The 21946-nt window shown below is 47.1% G+C and overlaps 1 pseudogene; it reads left to right on the forward strand.

Moving 5' to 3' along the window:
- Positions 1–21946, forward strand: part of LOC124663074 — an 86812-nt pseudogene that overhangs the window by 48439 nt on the left and 16427 nt on the right.

Here is a 21946-nt window from a genome sequence, read left to right on the forward strand (position 1 = left end):
CGATCATAGTGGTCAATGAAGCTCCTTTGTCAAATATACTCGAACAACCCGTAAGCTACGGGTCGTGTCTCCCTTTGGGGAATAGAACTTTCCCTCGGGACATCACGTATGAAAAAGAAAAGCAATAAAGTCGCAAATACTACCGGACTTCATCGCAGAGTGGATGGAGTTACAAAGTACGAGACCCCGCATTTATCGAGAACCCGGACTATGAACTTCGATGGGTCCAAGAGGCTTGAGGGGGCCGGCGCAGGAGTAGTACTCATATCACCCGAAGGCGACAAGTTGAAGTACATCCTTCGGATGACGTTCCCTAACGCATCTAACAATGAAGCGGAATATGAGGCTCTCATACACGGGATGAAGATGGCGAAAGCACTGCAGGAGCAACTCGACTAAAAATCTTTGGCGACTCACAGCTTGGTAGCTCAGCAAGTTATGAACCAATGTGACGCTAGTCAATGATAGCATGATGGCATACAAGGAGGTGTACAATGAGCTCGAGAAATTGTTCGATGGATGCGAAGTAAAACATATTAGCAGATTGAGCAACGACGAAGCCGACGTTCTTGCAAACATCGGGTCGCAGTGCCTTGCAATCCCACCAGGTGTATTTTGGGAGGAGATAACAGAGAGATCCACTAAGACGACAAAATCAAAAAAGAAGGAGAAGAAACCCTCGGGGGCTATCAAGGAGAAGCAAGAGGAAGAAGAAGAAGAGCAAGACCTGGTCCTAGTAATACGTATACCATGGATGCAGCCATACATATCATATATCCTCAGGAAAGAAATACCGGATGATCCAAGCTTGAGGCAAGGCGAGTAATCCGACGCTCCAAAGCTTTCACGGTGGTTAAAGGAGAATTATATAAGCGAAGTATTTCAGGCGTCTTGCAAAGGTGCGTTACACCCGAAGAAGGAAGAATAATTCTAAAGGACGTACATGAAGGAATATGTGGCCACCACGCAAGTAGTCGAGCTATCGCAGCCAAGGTTTTTCGGGCAGGATTCTACCGGTTGACAAGCAATAGAGGACGCTAAGGACATAGTACGAACTTGCGACGCGTGTCAAAGGTTTGCCGCAAAACCTCACTCTCCAAGACAGCAGAGCTAGCACCAATACCTTTGTCATGGCCCTTTGCACAATGGGGACTCGACATGGTTGGCAAGTTACACAAATCGTCGCCAGGAGGAAAGGAATACATGCTAGTAGCCGTCGACAAATTCACAAAGTGGATAGAAGCAAAGCCGATAAATTCACCGGACGGAGCATCTGCAAGTAAAATTCATAAAAGACCTCGTCTTCGGGTTTGGAGTGCCCCACAAGCATCGTCACGTACAACGGCAGCAACTTCACGTCCAATGAATTCAAAGACTATTGCGAAGAGGTGGGTATCAAGCTGAACTTTGCATCAGCTTGCACACCCTCAAACCAATGGGCAAGTCGAGAAAGCCAATGGCATCATCCGCAATGGCATCAAGAAGCGCTTGCTAGGACCACTAGAAAAAGCTCGACATACCCGGCCCGAAGAACTACCAAGTGTGTTGTGGAGCATCCGAACAACTCCAAATACAGCGACACAGAAACTCCGTTCTTTCCGGTACATGGAGCGAGGCAGTACTACCAATCGAGATAGAGCACAACTCTCCACGTGTCGCGGAGTATGACGAAGAAACGTCGAGGAAAGCATTAGAAGATGATGTGGATGCACTTGATGAAGCTCGAGACGAAGTATTGTCTCGAGTAACCAAATATCAACAGGACTTGAAGAATTACCACAGCCGACGTTTGCGGCCAAGATCTTTTCGAGTGGGCGACCTAGTTCTTCGGCTCACGCAGAAAAGTCATGAAAAACTCGAGTCACCGTGGCTCGGCCCTTACATCGTCACGGAAGTAATCGGAGGAGGAGCATACAGGATAAAGGACAAGAAGACAGGGGTGGAGGAGCCAAACCCCTGGAACGTGGCGCAACTCAGGCGGTTCTACGCCTAAAGTCGAAATATAGTCCTTGTAAAACTTCAATGTAATGAAACGCCCGCGAGTTTTCAGACGCACTCTTTTCCTTTTTCGGGGCACCGAGTGGGGCCGGAGAAGGTTTTTAATGAGGCGGGCTCGCGGTGCTGCAATATAATAAAGATAGTGGCTATATCACCTTCTTCTTTGTCAACGCGACCAAAGTCATCGTTCCGACGAATTTCAATATAGTTCATCGATAAAAGAAGGAAAAATCTTGCCTTGGTATTCAAATACCTCGTGAGTCAATAAAAATACAAAATAGTACTCAATAAAAGCTCGGGGGCTCACACTTGCCTTCAATATATAAATGCCTTGGTCCACAACCTCGCAAATATACAAATATAGAAAAAGTCACCGAAATACTCGGGGCTAGGCAAACATAGAAATATAATGGTTGCTTTACAATATGGTCATGGACTACAAAGAAGAAATTTCTACAAGAAGCAAATAACTAGTCCCGATTCAAGTATGTCGTCAAGAGTAACTCTGTTCTCCTCGGGAGCAGCACCAAGAAAGTCGGCATAATGGCCATCGGCAAAAAGTCGGCATCCATCCGAAGAAGGTCCTCAATCATTTCTTCGGCTATAGGTGTAACCTTCGTGTTAATCCTATCAACACCAACTCTCCGGCGTTTTACCTTTTGATGAACCCTATCGACAACTTGGGCAAGGTCAAGCTTTGAGTGACAGATCTGGAGCATGATAAGAGCAAATCTGGCACCAGCTACCAGTTGTGCTTTGACAAAATCGTGGATACTGCGAGCATCCTTGAATCTCTCCATCCTTATCTATGGTCAGAAACAAGTTTTTGCCCAAATGCTCGGGGGCTACTTTGAAAAAAGAAAAAAAATTTCGACAATGGCAAAAATAGAAAATGTTGAGTCTACAGTCAAGCACAAGTTCTTGGCTGTAGCCTCGGGGGCTACTCCCATCAGGAGCGCTGTTCGCGCATCCGATAAAAAAAGGAAAAACAAAAAAGAAAGAGAGAAGAAGGAGGAAAGAATATCAAGAGATAATGGCAATATAGTGACAAGGAGGACTAAAATGTTGAGCCTACAACCAAGCACAAGTTCTTGGCTGTAGCCTCGGGGGCTACTCCCATCGGGAACGCTGTTCGCGTGCCCGATGAAATTGACAAAGGAAAAATAGAACAAGCAAGAGAATATATTTCGAGTTATCATTAACTCTCCATATACTCCCATCGGGAACGCAATATAAGTCATATTTGACTCAATAAAATGTGCCATTCCAGCAGCACGGAAAAGCACTCGACAATATATTCTCGTAACGCCGAAGTTGCGATCAATTTCCGAATGCCGCAAAATTGCGAAGGTAAGACCCCGGACCTATTCTCGCCGGGCGTGGCATCGCCGAAGACCGCGTCTCGCTACTTTTATCCGTATCAACAGATACGAAGAAAAATCCCGACGGACGCGTTAGGTACTCGATAAATTTAACTCGGGACTCGACTGAATGGTAAGACCTTAAGCGGCGCCCGTCGAAGTTTACACCAAGCATCCCGAAATCATGTCCGGGGACGTGATTTTGAAGTAGGTTTTTGCGGATTGCCACTAGAGCAGGTTAACTAGTACCCGATCCGTCGATGAACTAGCCCCAACTACCAATATCCCCGTACAATATAGAATTTTGTGAGAAAAAGTATGAAAGTTAGAGCTTTCGAGTAAAAATAAACAAGAGAGATTTTCCCCGACTCTATGATTCAAGCAAAATCTCGGGGCTACCGACATAGGCATCCCAAATGGGCCTGCCTAATATAGTACCCGGGTTTATTGAAGGCCCACTACCCGAAGAATAAGAAGACTCGAGAGCCCAAGATGTATTTAAGGAAAAGATAGAGTTGTAATAGGAAGTGTTATTTGTAATCTGGCGGGATGAGTTAGAAACCGTCCCGGACTATGTAATCCTTGTATAGCACGAATCCCTCGGCTCCGCCTATATAAAGGGGGGGTCGAGGGACGAGAAGATCATCGAATCATTGTCTGCAAACCCTAGTTTTCATATTCGTCGAGTACTTTTCGGCTGAAACCTTCGAGATCTACTTGCCCTCTACTTCTAACTAAACCCTAGCCTATAATCCATAGGCATTGACAAGTTAATCCCTTGTCACTCGGACTGAAAAATCGAAGGATGCAATCCAAGCAGAATTAGCCTCGCTCCTCCAAATGAATTCCATATGCGATTCAGTATGTTCTCTTCCAAAGAACGGATTGAGATAACAAGGTGGTGAGAAAGCAAGGCTTGTAGCACAAGGTCGGATTTACGCAGAGATCCGAGACCTAATCTCCAAATGCGAGTGGAATCCTATTTCCGATACATTATATCATTGGCAATACAAAATCATCTATTTATGCAGTTGATAGATGTAGTGACTACTTATGGATGTGGATCACTAGATTTGGACATGTATGGTTCCCGATTGAATCACAATCCGAATCGAAATGCAAATGTAACATGTTTTGTGTAAATTTAATAAGTCACGACATGGCTTATTATTGTCGGTATATTTTGGTACAACCGATGTAGTGAGTTCCTTATACACAAGGATTACTCCTACAATGATGATTACCCATGTGTGTTTGTCATACACAAGGATTACTCTTGCAATGACGAAGCACGTGATCATCTAAAAGACGGAATTTGAGATGAAGAATTTGGTGAAACCCAAACAGTGCTTGATATTACAAGTCGAGCTACTTCACTCAAGTATTATGGTACACCAAGTTGCCTATATTATAAATATTGGAGAGACTTAAAATGGATAAGTCATATCAATCTCCCATGCCGGTTGTTCGATCTCTAGACGTAGAGAAAGATTCACTCAAACCACGGGATGATGTAGAACAGATGTTGGGACTTGAAGTTCCATATCTCAGTGCCATTGGACCCACCAACACAATTGGTTGGGAATCAAGAATATCTTTCGATATCTCCAATGCACCACACATTACTTGACATATTCTTATAATTTCAGAGAAATCCGAACTCCAATATCATCAGCATACACTGATGTTGGCTACTTGAATGATCCCCACAATGTGTATCAACATGGTAGAATTGTCACTCCATTGATGTCTTCGAAACAGACTCTGGTGACTACAACTATAAATCATTCTAAACTACAAGGCCTCGTACACACGTGTAGCTTTATGGAATGATAAACCACATACATCAGTCATGTGGTATTGGTTCTCTTGAACCATCAATCATTATCTACACAGATAATATTGCTTGTGTTGCATGGATGCAAACATGATACATCAAGAGCAATATCACTAAGCATATTGCTTCTAGATTGTTTTATCTCCATGAACTTCGGAAGGGTTGGAGAATAAACATCTTGCATGTCAAATCGCACAATAATGTTGTTGGTCTGTTCACCAAGTCTCTACCAACTTCAACATTTCAGAAGTATTTTATGGAATTGGTATGCGACGGCTTCCAAATTTGCAAGAATCAGGGGGAGTATCTTCCTGGATCAATCATGTTCAGAGCATCATATTACACTCTTTTCCCCTTTATGAGTTTACTACACAGGTTCTCATCAAGGTTTTTAATGAGGTAATATCAACACAATATGATATGTCATATTTTCTGTTTTCCCCGTCGGGTTTTTTAGGAAAATATATACGACATATATTGTTCTCTATACTCTATGGGTTTTTCCCCTTTTACAAGGTTTTTCTCATATCGAGTTAACAAAGAGACAATAGCAATTATATGCTGTGTCATTTTCTCCTTATTTTCCCATAGGGTTTTGAAGGAGTTTTAACAAAGATATCCAACCTTTATATGTTGCACCATTTTTTCCTATTTTTCCCACTGGGTTTTAAGGAGTTTTAGCAACATATCATACACACTACTCTCCTCATATTTTTCCCACAGGGTTTTTGGAGGAGATGATTCCAAAGATGATTCTAGAAATGACCAAGCATGAAGACAAGGAAGGATTAGGGGGAGTGTTAGGATTTAATTAAATAGGATAATTAAGAGGATAATCCTCCCGTTGTTCTCTATAGCCGTTTGCTATGCAAACAGTCGTGTCCTTTTTCTCACACCCCCTTGTACGGACGCGTCCCTATTCGTGTCCCTTCACCTTGTATAAATATGTTGATCATCAATAAAATAAGATACCAGTTGAATCATTTTGTTGTCTCTCGTTTACATCTCGATTACTTTCAACACTCCGAGGTAGGTGTCGCCGCAACGAGGGGCAAATAGGAACCGCCGCAGCCGACCCCACAACGGCAGCAGGTGTCAGCGGAGACCACGTCCTCACCGTCACCGGCCAACGCCACGGCTCGCGCTCGCTGCCCCACCTTCCTCTTTCTTCCCGCCCGCCCTCGCCGTGATTCCAGCGCCGACCGCCCCACCGCCCGCACAAAACCCTAGCCACCGCCCCATCCCCATTCCCCACCCTCCCTCGCCCGCAGTCCATCCCCAACCTCGCATGCTCCTGGCCTCCCTCTTCTCCCGAAACCCCAGCCTCCGCCTCCTCCCCTTCGCCGTCCGCGCCGCCCGCGCCGCAATGTCGGCGGACTCCGCCCCCAGGGCGGCCGTCACCGTCGAGTACGCCAAGTCCGCGCGCTCCGCCTGCAAGGGCTGCGGCGCCGCCATCGCCAAGGGCGCGCTCCGCCTCGGCGCCCACGCCCGCGACCCCCGCGCCGGCTACGACACCACCAAGTGGTTCCACGTCGCCTGCTTCCCCGCCGCCTCGCACCCGCTCGGCCCCCTCGACAAGCTCCCGGGCTTCCTTTGGATTAAGGTTTGGCTGGTTTTGTTCCATTCGTTATTCGTTCTGTTCTGTTTGTTTCAGTCGTTTGGCTTGTCCTTTGTGGCTAAATAAACTCCCGGGTTTCTGGGCGGCGTGCAGGAGAGCGAGCGTGACGAGCTGCGAGCGCTTGCGGAGGTAGGTAGCCAATTCCTCACCTGTTGAAATGCATCTTCTATTGGTGGCGTTCCTGTGCTGAATATTTCTGCCTACTAGATGAAAATTTTGAGTAATGTAGAATGATGTTGTTCGCTAAATTGTAAGGTCAAACGTTTGGGTAGCTTTCAGTAGAAATGATAAATTTTATGATGATATATCTTGTTTCCCCGATAAATGGTACATTACTTTTGCTCGGTAAAGGATATGCACAGCTCCATGAAACTGAGAAACCCACCATTTCCAGAACACCAAGAGCGACGAGACCGAACTCGGTGCATCGGAAGAGCCAAGCGCGAAGAAAGCAAAGGCAGACCCATCTTCACCCGAATCGGCGGTGGTCGCAGAGAAGGGAGCCGTCTCTGTTGAGTACGCCAAGTCTGCCCGTTCCACCTGCAAGGGCTGCAACGCGAGCATCGCGAAGGGCGTGCTTCGCCTCGGCGTGGAAGCCCACGACCCCCGAGGCTGGGACAGCACCAAGTGGTACCACGTCGCCTGCTTCCCCGCCTCGTCGCACCCGCTGGGTCCTGTTGAGAAGCTCAGCGGGTTCGACTCCATTAAGGTTTGGGCTCCGCGAGGCTTCGTTTCGTTCGTATGTATTGTTGTTCTGTGTTTTTCCTTTGGGTGCTAAACTCCAGATTTTGTGTGGGCCTTCAGGACGAGGATCGCGTGGAGTTGCAGGAACTAGAGAAGGTAACGCATTCCCCACTTGTTGAGATCCCTATTCTGCTAGGTGGTATTTCTGCTACGGTGCTACCGTAAGCTGAATGTTTTTGATTTCTGGATTCCAAATTTTGCAATATTCTGTACAAGTATGTGCAAGTCCATAACATTTACTCATTTTCAGAATAACAAGAGAGACCAGACTGCAGTCGGCCCACTGGAAGTGCCAAGTCCAGGCAAAGCAAATCCTGAAGTGGAGGTGGCAGAAAAGGCAAGTGTATTTTCTCTTGCACAATATTTACCGTAGAAAACTTTGAGGGCTTTGATTCTGAAGAGGTTTGGGTTTTAAATTGCAGTTGTTTGGGTGTTTTTTGTTCCATTCATATTTAGTTTGGAATGCTTAATCTGATACACCATTTGTAGAGATAAAGTGTCTCGCATACTTTCAAATCCCTGTACCTGTCCATCATAATATGTAGTTGTTTCCCTGATAAACTGTACATTACTTTTGTTCGGTAAAAGATATGTACAGTTCCATGAAATTGAGCAATCCACCATTTTTTTCAGAACAATAAGAGCAACCGGACTAAACTCGGTCCATCGGAAGAGCTAAGTGCGAAGAAAGCAAAGGCAGATCTATCTTCGCCTGAAGCGGTTAAGATGGAACCCTTCAAGATGCCTCAACAAGGAGATAGACCGGAAATCCCAGCCATGATGCCTTCTGAGTGCCGGTCCAAGGAAAGGCATGACCTTGCTAGCTCCAGCTACTCTAGGCGCCCCAAGCGTGGTGCCTCACGTTTCTTGACCAGCTTGTGGCAGATGTGCAAAAATACCAATGATGTTGCTCATCAAAGCCTTGCCTTGAACCAGGAAACTAGGAGGCGCCAAAATGACTTCATGGCTGCCAGAAACACCCCTGTTCCTCGTCCTGGACCTGAGATGGAGCCTGTGTATGCACCTACTTGGGAGATGCCTCCCATTGATGATGAGATGCTCCAGAACTTTGATCTCTCCATGTATGCTCACGGTGGTCTTCCTCCTCGATATGCTCAGGACCCTAATACTAATTGATATGGAGAAGATGATGATGAAGGCAACAAACAGTATGATGAGGATGAGGATGATGACGAGGGTGATGATGATGGTGGTGATGGTGGCTCTCCACCCCCAGGACCGAGTTCTATTGATGGGTGTGCTAGCATCCCTACTCTTTTCTTTGCCTTTTTGGTGTTCCGATGCCAAAGGGGGAGAAGAGAGTAGAGTCTAGAATCACGGGGTTCCTTGGTTGCACAAGCCATGTAGAGTCTAGGATAATGGGGTTCCTTGGTTGCACAAGCCATGCTTGATATTTTATTTGCCTGTTATTTGGCTTGTGCTTATTTGCTTGCTTTTTCATTTCAAGAATCATTTGCTACTTTTCATAATTCATGTATGGACAAGTATTTGTATGCTTAATCTCTATGTTAGGATGATTATGCGTTATGCTTATATACCTTGATATACACATGTCTATATCATGCTTGTTTCCTAAAGATATTGGGGGAGCTTCTCATATTCTACAAATGGTGCACTTTGCATTCAAACACAAATTCTCCAAGTGCACACATTATGGGGGAGCTGTCTTAATATCTTATATGGAATTAAGGTCTAAAGTTTATCATAATATCTATATGTGACTCTAGCTCGGTTTGTCATCGTATACCAAAAAGGGGGAGATTGTAAGGGTATTTTACCTCTACCCTTATCGATTATTTTGGTAACAATGGCACCGTGCTAGAGTATTTGGTCTAATACATATCTATGAGATTATTCCCAGGTATTAGCCAAAGAGGTATAATGGTGTATCAATGGAACAAGAAAGCAATGGGAGACCCCCCACTTCGACGAAAATCAACAAGGTTTTCTTCGGCACCTGACCGGCCAGAGGCCCGGTTAGACCGGCCCTGGCACCGGCCAGCCCGGCGCCGACCGGCCCCTGGTCTGGTGCCATCCAGGGCATATCCAATAAGCCAGCTGAGCCCTCTCGGTCGGGGCCTGGTCCCAGGCCCGGTCTGGACTGGCCTGGTCCGGTCATACGCCCGGTCGGACCGGGCGGTGGACCGGGAGCACCGGCGCCAATCGAATTCCCTGCTCCGGTCTCAGCTCCGGTTTGGACCGGTAGGTCCGGTCACAGGCCCGGTCTGACCGGCCCCTGCGCCGGACAGTCCGGTCTCAGGTCCGGTTGACCGGGCTCCTCGAAGAAAAAGCTGAGGTGGCAAGTTCCAACGGCCAGATTTCAAGTGGCACTATAAAAACCCCTTCTCCTACCTTTGAACAGTTAGGCACTATACTACAAGCTGTTCTTGAGCTCTCTCTCTCTCTCTCTCACACACACATACCATTGTTAGAAACACCAAAAGCCTCAGATCTACCTCCTCCACCCAAACTCAAATCCCTCTGGGGAAAAGATAGAGGAGGTCCCGATCTACCGTTCCACCAAGCCAAATTTTATTCCCTCTTGTATTCATCAAGAAACTTGCTCTCTAGGGTTCCTTGGAAACCCTAGGTGGGCAAGAGAGGTCCGGAAGCATCTGGGTTGTGGATTTGCTCCTGACAAGATTGTGAAGGTTTGGAGGCTACCTCAAAGTCTACCACAAGTGAGTGAGCTATTCCTTCATGGGATAGGCTCCGGAGAATATGGTGAGCCTTCATGGCGTTGGGTATCCTTCGTGGGACCTCCACCCCTCCAAACGTGACGTACCTTCTTGCAAAGAACGGGAACACGGGAATACACCCTCGTCTCCGCGTGCTATCGGTTATCTCTAACCGAACTCCTTACTTGTGATATAACTGCATATGAGAGCCTTCGTGTTTGAGTTACTTGTATCCTCATATAGGTTGTCTCACCTAGTTTGCATTAGGCTCATCTTTATATTCCGCAAAGCCTAATATTGCAAAGAAAGAATTAAAATATGTAGAAACCTATTCACCCCCCTCTAGGTTTACCATCTCTGAACTTTCAATATGTTATGTGGCTGGAGGCCGTATGTGTTGAGGACGGAGAGAAAGAACTCGGATAATGGGAGCGACAGGCCGCGCTCCACCCAAGCTTTCGTAAGGACGTGTTCGTCCGGATCCGGCTTGGGGGTGACGGAATCCTTCATGAAGCTCCAGTCCGGAGCAATCATGCCCTCAGTCTGAAAATCTCTGAGCTCCGTGTCCTTCACTTCGCATAGCCACCACTGACCCTTTTCGCCTTCGCGGTTCTGGGCCTTCGAAGCTTTCTTTTGCTCCGCTTCCTGCACTTTAGCGGCCATTCTAGCTTGTCCTTCAATTTCTTCTTGGAGCTCCGCTAGTGTTGGGATCCGGTTGAGGTAATTGCTGGAAGAGGCGGAAAATGGTTGAGCTAATCGGATGTCGGAAATATTGGGCGGAAGGAACGCTATAGGCTCAATGAACTTTGGCTCTGCGGAGTTTGGTTCGGGCCTATTCGGAGAGCTATCGGTATACTTAGGTGAACTAGTGGACATATTTCCGGCTGCATGCATATGGTAAAGTGGTTTGAGTAGCCGGAAACTAAATTAGCTAAGTCGTCTTCTACGGGTCCGGTGGACTTACCGGCGATGGCATGGCGGTTCCCCGTGGCGCCGGCGAGGTCGCCGGACTTGGTGCGCAGGGCTCTGCTTGACCATGAATCGGGGGCGGACGGAATTTCCCGATCAACTGCGCTAATCTCAGGTCGAGGACGACCTTGGAGCGGCAGCGGACGAAGCTTTCTACGGAGGAGTTCGCCGGAGTTGAGATCCGGTGGGCGACGCGGGCGCGAGGTAGAAGATGAAGTGGTGAATGCGGTGAAAGAATGAAACTTACCGAACGCGGGGGGTATTTATAGACTCTGCGCGGAGATTCGTGATCCGGATCCAACGGTAGAAATGGAACGGTCGCACCGTTGGATGGCCGCCACGTGTCTTAGGCCAAAGAGGTGAAATCGATGCAGTGGTAACCTAACTGTGCACCTCTGAAATTTCCGGCTGAAGATTCGTATCTCCGAAAATTTAGCGCGGGAAAAAGGGAAGTTGAGCGTGACGTGGGCAAAAAATCTGCTAAGATACCGTTACATAAGAACAAATGTTTCCGGTTGAATGAAGTCGGAAACAAGGAAGTTTTGGAAGCTCTTCAAGATTCTCTTCGGATCCGAGTTGAATGAAGTCGGAGGAATGATGAATCTTGGAGAACTTCGGGGGCTACTGTTGTGGGTATACTTTATGGGTGTATCAACAGCGTGACCTATATCCGGCAAGCCCGGGTGGCCCATAGACGGTGATGGTGGCGTATGGCCCATCGAGCGGCCCAGTTGTTGTAGATCAAGATGGATGAAGTCTAGCCCAGGTAACAGGAGCCGGATCTTAACCGCCCTATGAAGATAGTCGGATCTGTGAAGACCCATGAAGTACCCGGATCCCATACGACGCATAAGGAAAGGTGGATCTTTGACGTGCATGGTAATGTAATATTCCGTAGTTAGGCATCTTGTATTCCGGTTAGGACTCTCCGTGTAAACCCTAGATCCGAGCGCCTTTATAAATCGGATCCTGGGAGCCCTAAGGGCACAACCACAACTCATTGTAACAACACGAAAGCGCCCAGATAATTCCAGACAAGCAGCAGTAGGCCCTGTCATCGTGCAGGTGTTCCGAAGCTGGGTAAATCGCATACTACCGTCCCGAGAACTCTCCGCCCGATGGCCCCTACTTCTTCTCCCCCTCGTGAGGATCCCTCCTCTGACGCGAATAGGCAACGACAGACCCCGCGATGAGATTTTGTGGATACTTCAAGCCGGTTGCTGCTTGTAAGGTCCTCTAGTTAAATATACACGTATTATGTCATCTTGCTTTTGAGGATTCCAAGTGTATTGTGATATTCTTTTTTCGATCTGCTGGATCATATGGAAGTTGATATATATATATATATTCGAAAAGCAATAGAGACGAACTACATTGACACATACCGAATTTCTTTGATTACTTTTCTATATGCACCTAAATTTTGACCATTGACCGCTGAGACTACTTCTTACACAGTCGGAGCTAACCATGAGATGTTCAAGTCCCATATCAGCGGCCAACGCAAGCGCATCTGTGTGAGCTATGGCTTCAAGTGTTTCTGGGTCTGTATTGGACGACGACTACCACTACCAGAGCTCCCACATTTCAGAGTTTATTCCAACGCATGCACCTTCATCAACAAGTAAGCTTCTCCTCGCTTCCAAAGTCAAATTGATTGATACAACTTGCTGTAGACCTGCTGCTGTTGATTGTGCTGTGCCAGCTTGTCCGTCACTAGGGTCTGAATTTGCTGATTGACACTTTGTTGATGCTTAGGTCGCCCCCAAACATTCCTGAGGTGACGATTCCAGAGGACACCATTGTGAACATTGCCCGGTCGCTGAGATATGAGATCAACAGGGGCTTCTTTACTTTGAAGGAGATCGGCCAGGGTCGTGATCTGAAGAAATTCCTCATTGTATGTTTGGTTATATCCTCAATTTCTCAATGCATAATGTTGGGTTCTTCCTTTAACCTGCTCACCAACATGTGATTGTTCTTTGTATACTCAGGTGGTTGCGGGTCTCTGGGTTCTTTCTGTTCTTGGGAGCTCTTGCAACTTCTTGACATTGGCATATATAGGTAATTATAACTTGTGCTGCAAGACTTTAATTCATAACCACTCTAGGTGTCCATACGAGTTGTGAACTGACGACATATATCCGTTCTTTTTCCCGAGTGCAGTCTTCGTGGTGCTTACACGGTGCCAGTTCTGTATGAGAAGTACGATGACAAGGTTGATGCTTTTGGTGAGAAGGCCATGATCGAACTGAAGAAGTACTATGCCATCGTCGATGAGAAGTACCTGTCCAAGATCCCCAAGGGTCCTCTGAAGAACAAGAAGCCATAGATCATGCCCTGCAGCGACTTGCCATCTGTGTTAAATCTCAATTTTTTTTTTCCGAGAAAACGCAAGAGATTTTACGTTTCATTTCATTGAACAGGAAGAAGACATCGGGGTACAACCTCCAGAAGGAGGGACACACACACACACGACACACACACACACGACCGTCCTCACCAAGCGACTATAACTTGGTAAGGACGTGCCCTCTACAGACCGCAAAGACAGAGACAGTAGGCCTCGCCAAGCCTAGCCTCCAACCAAGAATGGCGAGGCAACGGGGCTCGGGGCAGCAACACCGTTGCAAGAAGCCTCCGGGGACGTTTCATCTCCATGCCTGCCTAGGCCGACGTACCTCGCACCCATTGTGCCTAGAGGTCGGCAGGTGAGAGGCAGGGCTTCGGCAGGAACTGGCGTAGAAATGTCGGTGAAGAGCTCGCGTTGGCAGATGTTGCGCTCCATACATCCACCCCCTGTGTGGCACACGACTCCGGAGACACATCGTCAACCTCCAAAAGCCGCATCTGGTACTCCACTTGCAGCCAAGGCAGCGCCTTCAAGAAGGGAGCGGCGCTGAGACGCCGCCGCTGCCCGGTCCGACAGGCCGGATGTCGAGGGTGCTCCTCGGCAATGCCCTCCGATAGGGGCTTAGGGTTGATGGAATCCTGCAAGCTGACACGAGACATCGGTACACAGACAAGCGGGGAGAGCGATTTACCCAGGTTCGGGGCCCTCGATGAGGTAAAACCCTTACGTCCCGCCTCGTCTCGTTCTTTGATTATGATGAAAACAGGTTACAATGGGGTGCCGAATCGTTCGGCTGTGATCTCGACGAGATGCTAGTTGCTAGGGTAACCTAGTTCTAAGCTTCTGTTGGCTAGTATTGCTAAGATTGATTGTGTCCTCGATAGCCCCTCTCCTGGCCTTTATATAGGAGGCCAGGTCTCGAGAGGCCTAATCGAGTACGACTAGGTTTACAGTAGATCTATCTCTTAAATTTCCTTGTTCGGCTCCTTCCAAGTCTTGTACTTCAAGTAATCTTCCGTCGCACCGTCCTAGTGGCCCATCTTGCCATCGGGTACCTTCATGGGCCTCCAGTTGGACCGTGTAGGGTAGAACAACATTGGTTACCCGAAGGGTAATGCCCATGTCAGTAGCCCCCGAGTGTCTAGCCGAACATAGTTCGGGTAGAGACTAAAGCATACCTTCTTCCGAAGTCCTTCTCCATGATCATTCTTGCGTTTCTTCTATCTTCTTTTATTCTATCGGGTGCGCGTCAGCGCTCCCGATGGGAGTAGCCCCCGAGTCTAGGTACGGATGCTTGCAATCCGTGCGTAGACTCAAGTTGTACTACTCGAACATCTTCTTCTGCCGAAGCTTTTTCCTGCAAGTCTTTATAGTCCATCGGATACATTTTCTTTATGCAAGGGATAAAGAATAACGTGCCCAACTTCTGTTGGTTAACTGCCGATGGCAAAACAACGTTACCCTACGCAGAATCAAGTCCCCGGGCATGATCCTGGAGTGCGAAAAAAGTTTTATCGGGTACGCGTTCAGCGCTCCCGATGGGAGTAGTCCCCAAGTCTGGGCACGGGCGTTTACGTCCGGGTGCAAACTCGAGTCAAGTTTTTTCCTTCGAACCTTTATTCTATCGGGTGCGCGTCAGCGCTCCCGATGGGAGTAGCCCCCGAGCTTAGGTGCGGATGCTCGCAATCCGTACATAGGCTCAAGTCGATCACCCGATACTTTCTTATCTCTTCGTATGCAATCATTCTCCATGACGTCATTGATGACGTTTTTCTGTCCCTTTGATTTTGACTGATAAGACACGACCTGCCAGCCCTGTTTTCGAGCGATTCCTGCTCCTCTTTACACGGTTAACGAGGCACCTCCTCGATTTCCGCAATCATTAACTGGAGAAAAGGCCCATTATCAATACGAAGCCTTCCTTAAGTTCCCCAAGAGATAAAAAAATCCTTATCATTCTCCTTCATTCATCTCTTTGCCGTTCTTCCTCTTCTCCTATTCACAACCGCTCGCGCCGCCACCACTGTCTTCTGATTTCTCCCAGATCTCGCGATGGTGAAGAAGAAGATCCCCAGCGCCGCTGCCAGCTCGACGAGCGGAGGCGCCGCCGCCAAACCTTCCTCGATCCTTTCGAAGGAAGGCGCCCCAAGCGCTCCTCCCCCAGCTCCGGCGCCGCCGGCACCACCGAGCTCAGCAGCCAAGCCCGGCGATTGGATAGCCTCGACCGCCACCAAGCGTGACGAGAAGAGATCCCGAAGCCTGGGATTGATCTCCTCCAATGAGGGGAATGTGATCTTTCCAGGTGCGATTTCTCGACCTAACCCTCCTGCCGGTTTTACCGTGATGTTCCTGTCGTTCTTGTACCGAGGCCTTTCGCTTCCTGTTCAAGAATTCCTCCTCCATCTCCTGCGAACTTACGAAATCCAACTATGGCAACTCACTCCCAACTCAATCCTTCACGTTGATGTGTTCATCACCCTCTGCGAAGCATATCTGGGCGTTGAGCCTCATTTTGGGTTGTGGAAAAAGATCTTCTATGTGAAGAGATACAACAGTAGCAACGGATCTTTTGTCACCGAAGGAGTAGGATTCGTAGCTCGTTCGGATGTCAATTACTTTAATTTCCCAATGAGAGAGTCCGTGCAAGGGTGGAGATTGAAGTGGTTTTATATCAAGGATTCCTTGTCACCCGAATCTCAGCTTCCTCGCTTTGTCGACGTCCTTGAGGCTAAGCCTAAGAATTCCTGGAAGAATATTCTTTCTCCCGACGAAAAAGTAGCAGCCAATGAGTTATTTGACAGATTCCTTCGGATCAAAGAGGCTGACGGGCAAACCATGGTCGGCACCGAGGTAGCGGCAGTGTTTCTGAAACGTCGAGTCCAACCAGTCATGGCTAGGGTTCGCCCAATGTGGTTGTACTCAGGTCTAAAGGATGAGACTAGAATTAACGCTGCCGAATTGTCGGAAAAAGAACTGCTCGATGAAGTCCGTCGCCTCACTTTCTTCAGCCAAGAGGACTTGATCCCGCTGACGTCCCCGTATACTCCTTTTGATGTCGATCATCCACCACCAGAGGTAATTTCCCTCCTTAAATTCTTGTTATGCTGCTATCGACATATATTACCGTTATTCTCATTTATTTTCCCTTTGACAGACATTCGTAGCCTCCGAGGATTTACATAACTTGCCAAATGAAACTTCCGAAGGAAGAGGCTCTTCAGAACCCGTTGACTCCCGTACTGTTGAGCATACAAACCCAACAAGCGAACATGATGACCCGATAAATTCTGAAACCGCCCATGCCAATCTCCCCCCATCAGCCGGTGATACTTGCGACACAGAGGGATCAGTGCACAATGATGACGCTGATCACGGTGCCTTTGTTAATGCAGCTGCGGAGGAGACCAGGGCTCCACCTATGAAGAGATCAATCGGCGGTTTTGCCGACGAAGATGATCTCCTTGATTTGTAAGTGTTTTTCTTCTTCTTACTATTTTCAACTTCTCAATCTTTTCACATTTTTCTCATAACTTGGTCGATCAAATCTTTCTTGTAGTGACGATGCTTTTATTGAGCCTCCACCCAAGAGGATCAGATCTGATGCTGTCTCGCCAGCCGCCGCAGCTTCCGAAGCTTCGGCTCCCAAGGCGGCTCCTGTGGCGCAAGCATCGACTGCCTCCTCTCTTTCCAAGGGGAAAGATGCTCCTGCTACTGCCGCAGCTCCTCCTTCTGTAAGTCTTTGTTGAGTCTAACAAGAATCTTTTGGAATGTGTCTTTGCCTAACGATCTTTGTAAAACATTCCCTTTCTTCAAGGATCTACGAGGTGTGATATCCTCTTTAGAGGCCTTCGCCTCTCAATTCACCTCTCTGGAGGCGGACAAAATTCGGCTGCGAGGAGGAGGCTAAGTCTTCCTCTTCAAAGTTGGATGGCGCCATCAAAAAGGCCGCCGTAGCTCGCCAGGAGGTCGACTCCCTGAAAGAAGAGCTGAACAAGCTGAAGGAGCGGCTGAAGGAGGAGGAAGCTCGGGCGGCAGAGAAGGATGAACTCCTCCGTCAGTCTGCCTTGGCCCTGCTTGGTAAGTTCCTATATCCCTTGCAGATTATTACTTTTTATGGATCTGCTTCTTCGTCAACGATTTCCTTTGACTACTTGCAGAAGCCGCCAACATCCCTGCTACTGCCTTGGATAAAATTCCGAGCAATTCCCCGGCAAATGGTGTGTCGACGGTTCTCACCGCTCACCAACTTACCCGGGAGCTTCTTGACAAGGGAAAGGGTGCTCTGACGCGGATGCATTCGATGATATTCCCCAAGGCCAAGCAGGAGAAGACTCTGGGGCAGCTGATTGACGCCTTCGCAGTCGACACCAAGGAGGTCATTGAGGTATTCAAGCGTACCTCGCGTACCTATGGTGCCCTCCTTGCCTTCCAACTTATGATGGGTTACGGCTTTAAGGCTGACATCAAAGAAATGACTAAGGAGCTGCCGAAAGAGAAAGATGGGCGATCTGTTGATTTAAGCGCCTTTACGGCGTCCGCCCGTACTTGTGCTCGCCAGCTCCTTGATTTAGTTTCAGGAAAAACATCGGTTGGCCCCAGTCTGTCGACTCAGACTCAGGCTCCTTGACTGTTGTAACAATTTTATCCTTGGGCTAGTGTGAAATGTTATTCTGTTGCGAGAACTTCAGTTTGTAATAAACACTATGCCGGCAATGTTGCCAGCATGCTTTTATCATAATATCTTCACTTGTGCTTCTCCTGATAGGGATTACTTATGCCTCTCCCGATGGGAGTTTTCGTTGGATGCTTAATTTGACCATATCATCCTCTTAACGCTGTTGCTTGCAGGTTTTTCCGGTGCCCTCATTTGTTGATGACTCCTCTGGCGTTCTTCCCGAAGGTGATCGGATCCAACGGATGAAGGATCGGATCACCCAGATGGAGAAGGACCTGCGCAGCACTTACGTCTTGGCCGCGATTGTCAACAAGAAGAGCGAGATTGCAGCCGACGTAGAGCGGTACGCTCTTACTGAGCTGCATAAAGCTATCGAGAGCTTGAACTGTGAGTCCTTTGATCTCTGCACCCTTTGGTCGATAGCGTTTTATCGGATCCTCATCATCATTTTTTTTTACTTCCTTGCCAGTCATAGCTCTGAACCGTGCGGAGGAGAGCAAACGGGTTCACGAGCGTGTGAATGCCTTGATCGAGCTATCCTCAGCCGAGGAAATTTTCTGGCGGGAGCACTCGAAGGCTTCGACTGTGGCGCAATTTCAGGATCGAGTTCAGCAGGTCCACCACTTTTTTGACAAGTGCTACAAGGCTATGAGGGTGGTTTGGAAGACAATGTTTCCCTTGAACGCAGTTCCCCCGACTCTCCTTGCTTTGATGTCTGAATTTGGTAATGCCAAGAAGATCCGAGCCTTGGTATGTGCACAAGTTTTTGCAGGGGCCAGATTTACACTTGCCCTTGTACTTGCGCGTTATCCTTCGGCGGGTTTGCTGTCGATTGCCAATGCTACTGGAACCTTGGAGGAGCTGTATGATACGTCTCCGACGTATCGATAATTTCTTATGTTCCATGCTACTTTATTGATGATACCTACATGTTTTATACACATTATATGTCATATTTATGCGTTTTCCGGAACTAACATATTAACAAGATGCCGAAGTGCCGCTTCCGTTTTCTCGCTGTTTTTGGTTTCGTAAATCCTAGTAACGAAATATTCTCGGAATTGGACGAAATCAACGCCCGGGTTCCTATTTTGCCCGGAAGCATCCGGAACACCCGAGAGTCGCCGAGAGGGGGCTACACAGGCCCCGGATGATAGGCCGGCGCGGCCCAGGCCCCGGCCGCGCCGCCTTATGGTGTCGTCGCCCTTCGACCTTCTCGACGCTGCCCTTTCGCCTATATAAAGCCCCTGCGTCGAAAACCCTTACAAAAAGAAGCCACGGTACGCGAAACCTTCCGTAGCTGCCGCCATCGCGAAGCCAAGATCCGGGGACAGGAGTCTCCGTCCCGCACGCCGCCGGACGGGGAAGTGCCCCCGGAAGGCTTCTCCATCGACACCGCTGCCATCTCCACCGCCATCTTCATCAATGCCTGCTGCTCCCATGAGGAGGGAGTAGTTCTCCATCGAGGCTCGGGGCTGTACCGGTAGCTATGTGGTTCATCTCTCTCCTATGTACTTCAATACAATAATCTCATGAGCTGCCTTACATGATTGAGATTCATATGATGATGCTTGTAATCTAGATGTCATTATGCTAGTCAAGTGGGTTTTACTTATGTGATCTCCGGAGACTCCTTGTCCCACGTGTGTAAAGGTGACGAGTGTGTGCACCGTGTGGGTCTCTTAGGCTATATTTCACGAATACTTATTCACCGTTATGAATGGCATAGTGAAGTGCTTATTTATATCTCTTTATGATTGCAATGTGTTTTGTATCACAATTTATCTATGTGCTACTCTAGTGATGTTATTAAAGTAGTTTTATTCCTCCTACACGGTGTAATGGTGACAGTGTGTGCACTCGTGTTAGTACTTGGCGTAGGCTATGATTATGATCTCTTGTAGATTATGAAGTTAACTATTGCTATGATGGTATTGATGTGATCTATTCCTCCTACATGGTGTGAAGGTGACAGTGTGCTTGCTATGTTAGTACTTGGTTTAGTCGTGTCGATCTTTCATGCACTCTAAGGTTATTTAAATATGAACATTGAATTGTGGAGCTTGTTAACTCCGGCATTGAGGGTTCGTGTAATCCTACGCAATGTGTTCATCATCCAACAAGAGAGTGTAGAGTATGCATTTATCTATTCTGTTATGTGATCAAAGTTGAGAGTGTCCACTAGTGAAAGTCTAATCCCTAGGCCTTGTTCCTAAATATCGCTATCGCTGCTTGTTTACCGTTTTACTCGCGTTACTACTGCTGCGTTACTACTGCTTGTTTACTTCCTACAATATTACTACCATCAACCGCATGCCGGTAAGCTATTTTCCGGCGCCGTACTACTGCTCATATTCATTCATACCACTTGTATTTCACTATCTCTTCGCCGAACTAGTGCACCTATTAGGTGTGTTGGGAACACAAGAGACTTCTTGCTTTGTGGTTGCAGGGTTGCTTGAGAGGGATATCTTTGACCTCTTCCTCCCTGAGTTCGATAAACCTTGGGTAATCCACTTAAGGGAAACTTGCTGCTGTTCTACAAACCTCTCGCTCTTGGAGGCCCAACACTGTCTACAAGAATAGAAGCACCCGTAGACATCAAGCACTTTTCCGGCGCCGTTGCCGGGAGGAAAGGTAAAAGGTACTCACACTCCGGATCTCGGCTACTAAGCTATTTTCCGGCGCCGTTGTAAGTACTCGAAGCTATTTCCTTTAGACTTGCAATTGCGACATTTGGTTTCTTGTTTACACTAGTTAGGCATAATGGACAACAATGAGCTTATTATTCTATTTCCTGATTTAAGACATGGATGGTTTGATGCGAAAATTAAAAAACCCATGGAACATATTAATATGAATGCTTTGAACACTATTGTTGCTAATGCTATGGAAAATTCTAAGCTTGGGGAAGCTGGCTTTGATGAGCATGATATTTTTAGTCCCCCAAGCATTGAGGAGAAAATTTACTTTGATGATACTATGCCTCCTATATTTGATGATGAGAATAATAATGATAGCTACTTTGTTGAATTTGCTCCCACTACAACTAATAAAATTGATTATGCCTATGTGGGGAGTAATAATTTTATGCATGAGACTCATGATAAGAATGCTTTATGTGATAGTTATATTGTTGAGTTTGCTCATGTTGCTACTGAAAGTTATTATGAGAGAGGAAAATATGGTTGTAAAAATTTTCATGTTACTAAAACACCTCTCTATGTGCTGAAATTTTTGAAGCTACACTTGTTTTATCTTGCTATGCTTGTTACTTTGCTCTTCATGAACTTGTTTATTTACAAGATTCCTATGCATAGGAAGCATTTTAGACTTAAATGTGTTTTGAATTTGCCTCTTGATGCTCTCTTTTGCTTCAACTTCTATTTCTTGCGAGTACATCATTAAAACTGCTGAGCCCATCTTAATGGCTATAAAGAAAGAACTTCTTGGGAGATAACCCATGTGTTTTTTTTACTACAGTACTTTGTTTTATATTTGTGTCTTGGAAGTTGTTTACTACTGTAGCAACCTCTCCTTATCTTAGTTTTGTTGCATTGTTGTGCCAAGTAAAATCTCTATAGTAAGGTTCATACTAGATTTGGATTACTGCGCAGAGACAGATTTCTTTGCTGTAACGAATCTGGGCCTAATTCTCTGTAGGTAACTCAGAAAATTATGCCAATTTACGT

Source organism: Lolium rigidum, chromosome 6, assembly GCF_022539505.1.
Source record: "Lolium rigidum isolate FL_2022 chromosome 6, APGP_CSIRO_Lrig_0.1, whole genome shotgun sequence".
Lineage (NCBI taxonomy): Eukaryota > Viridiplantae > Streptophyta > Magnoliopsida > Poales > Poaceae > Lolium > Lolium rigidum.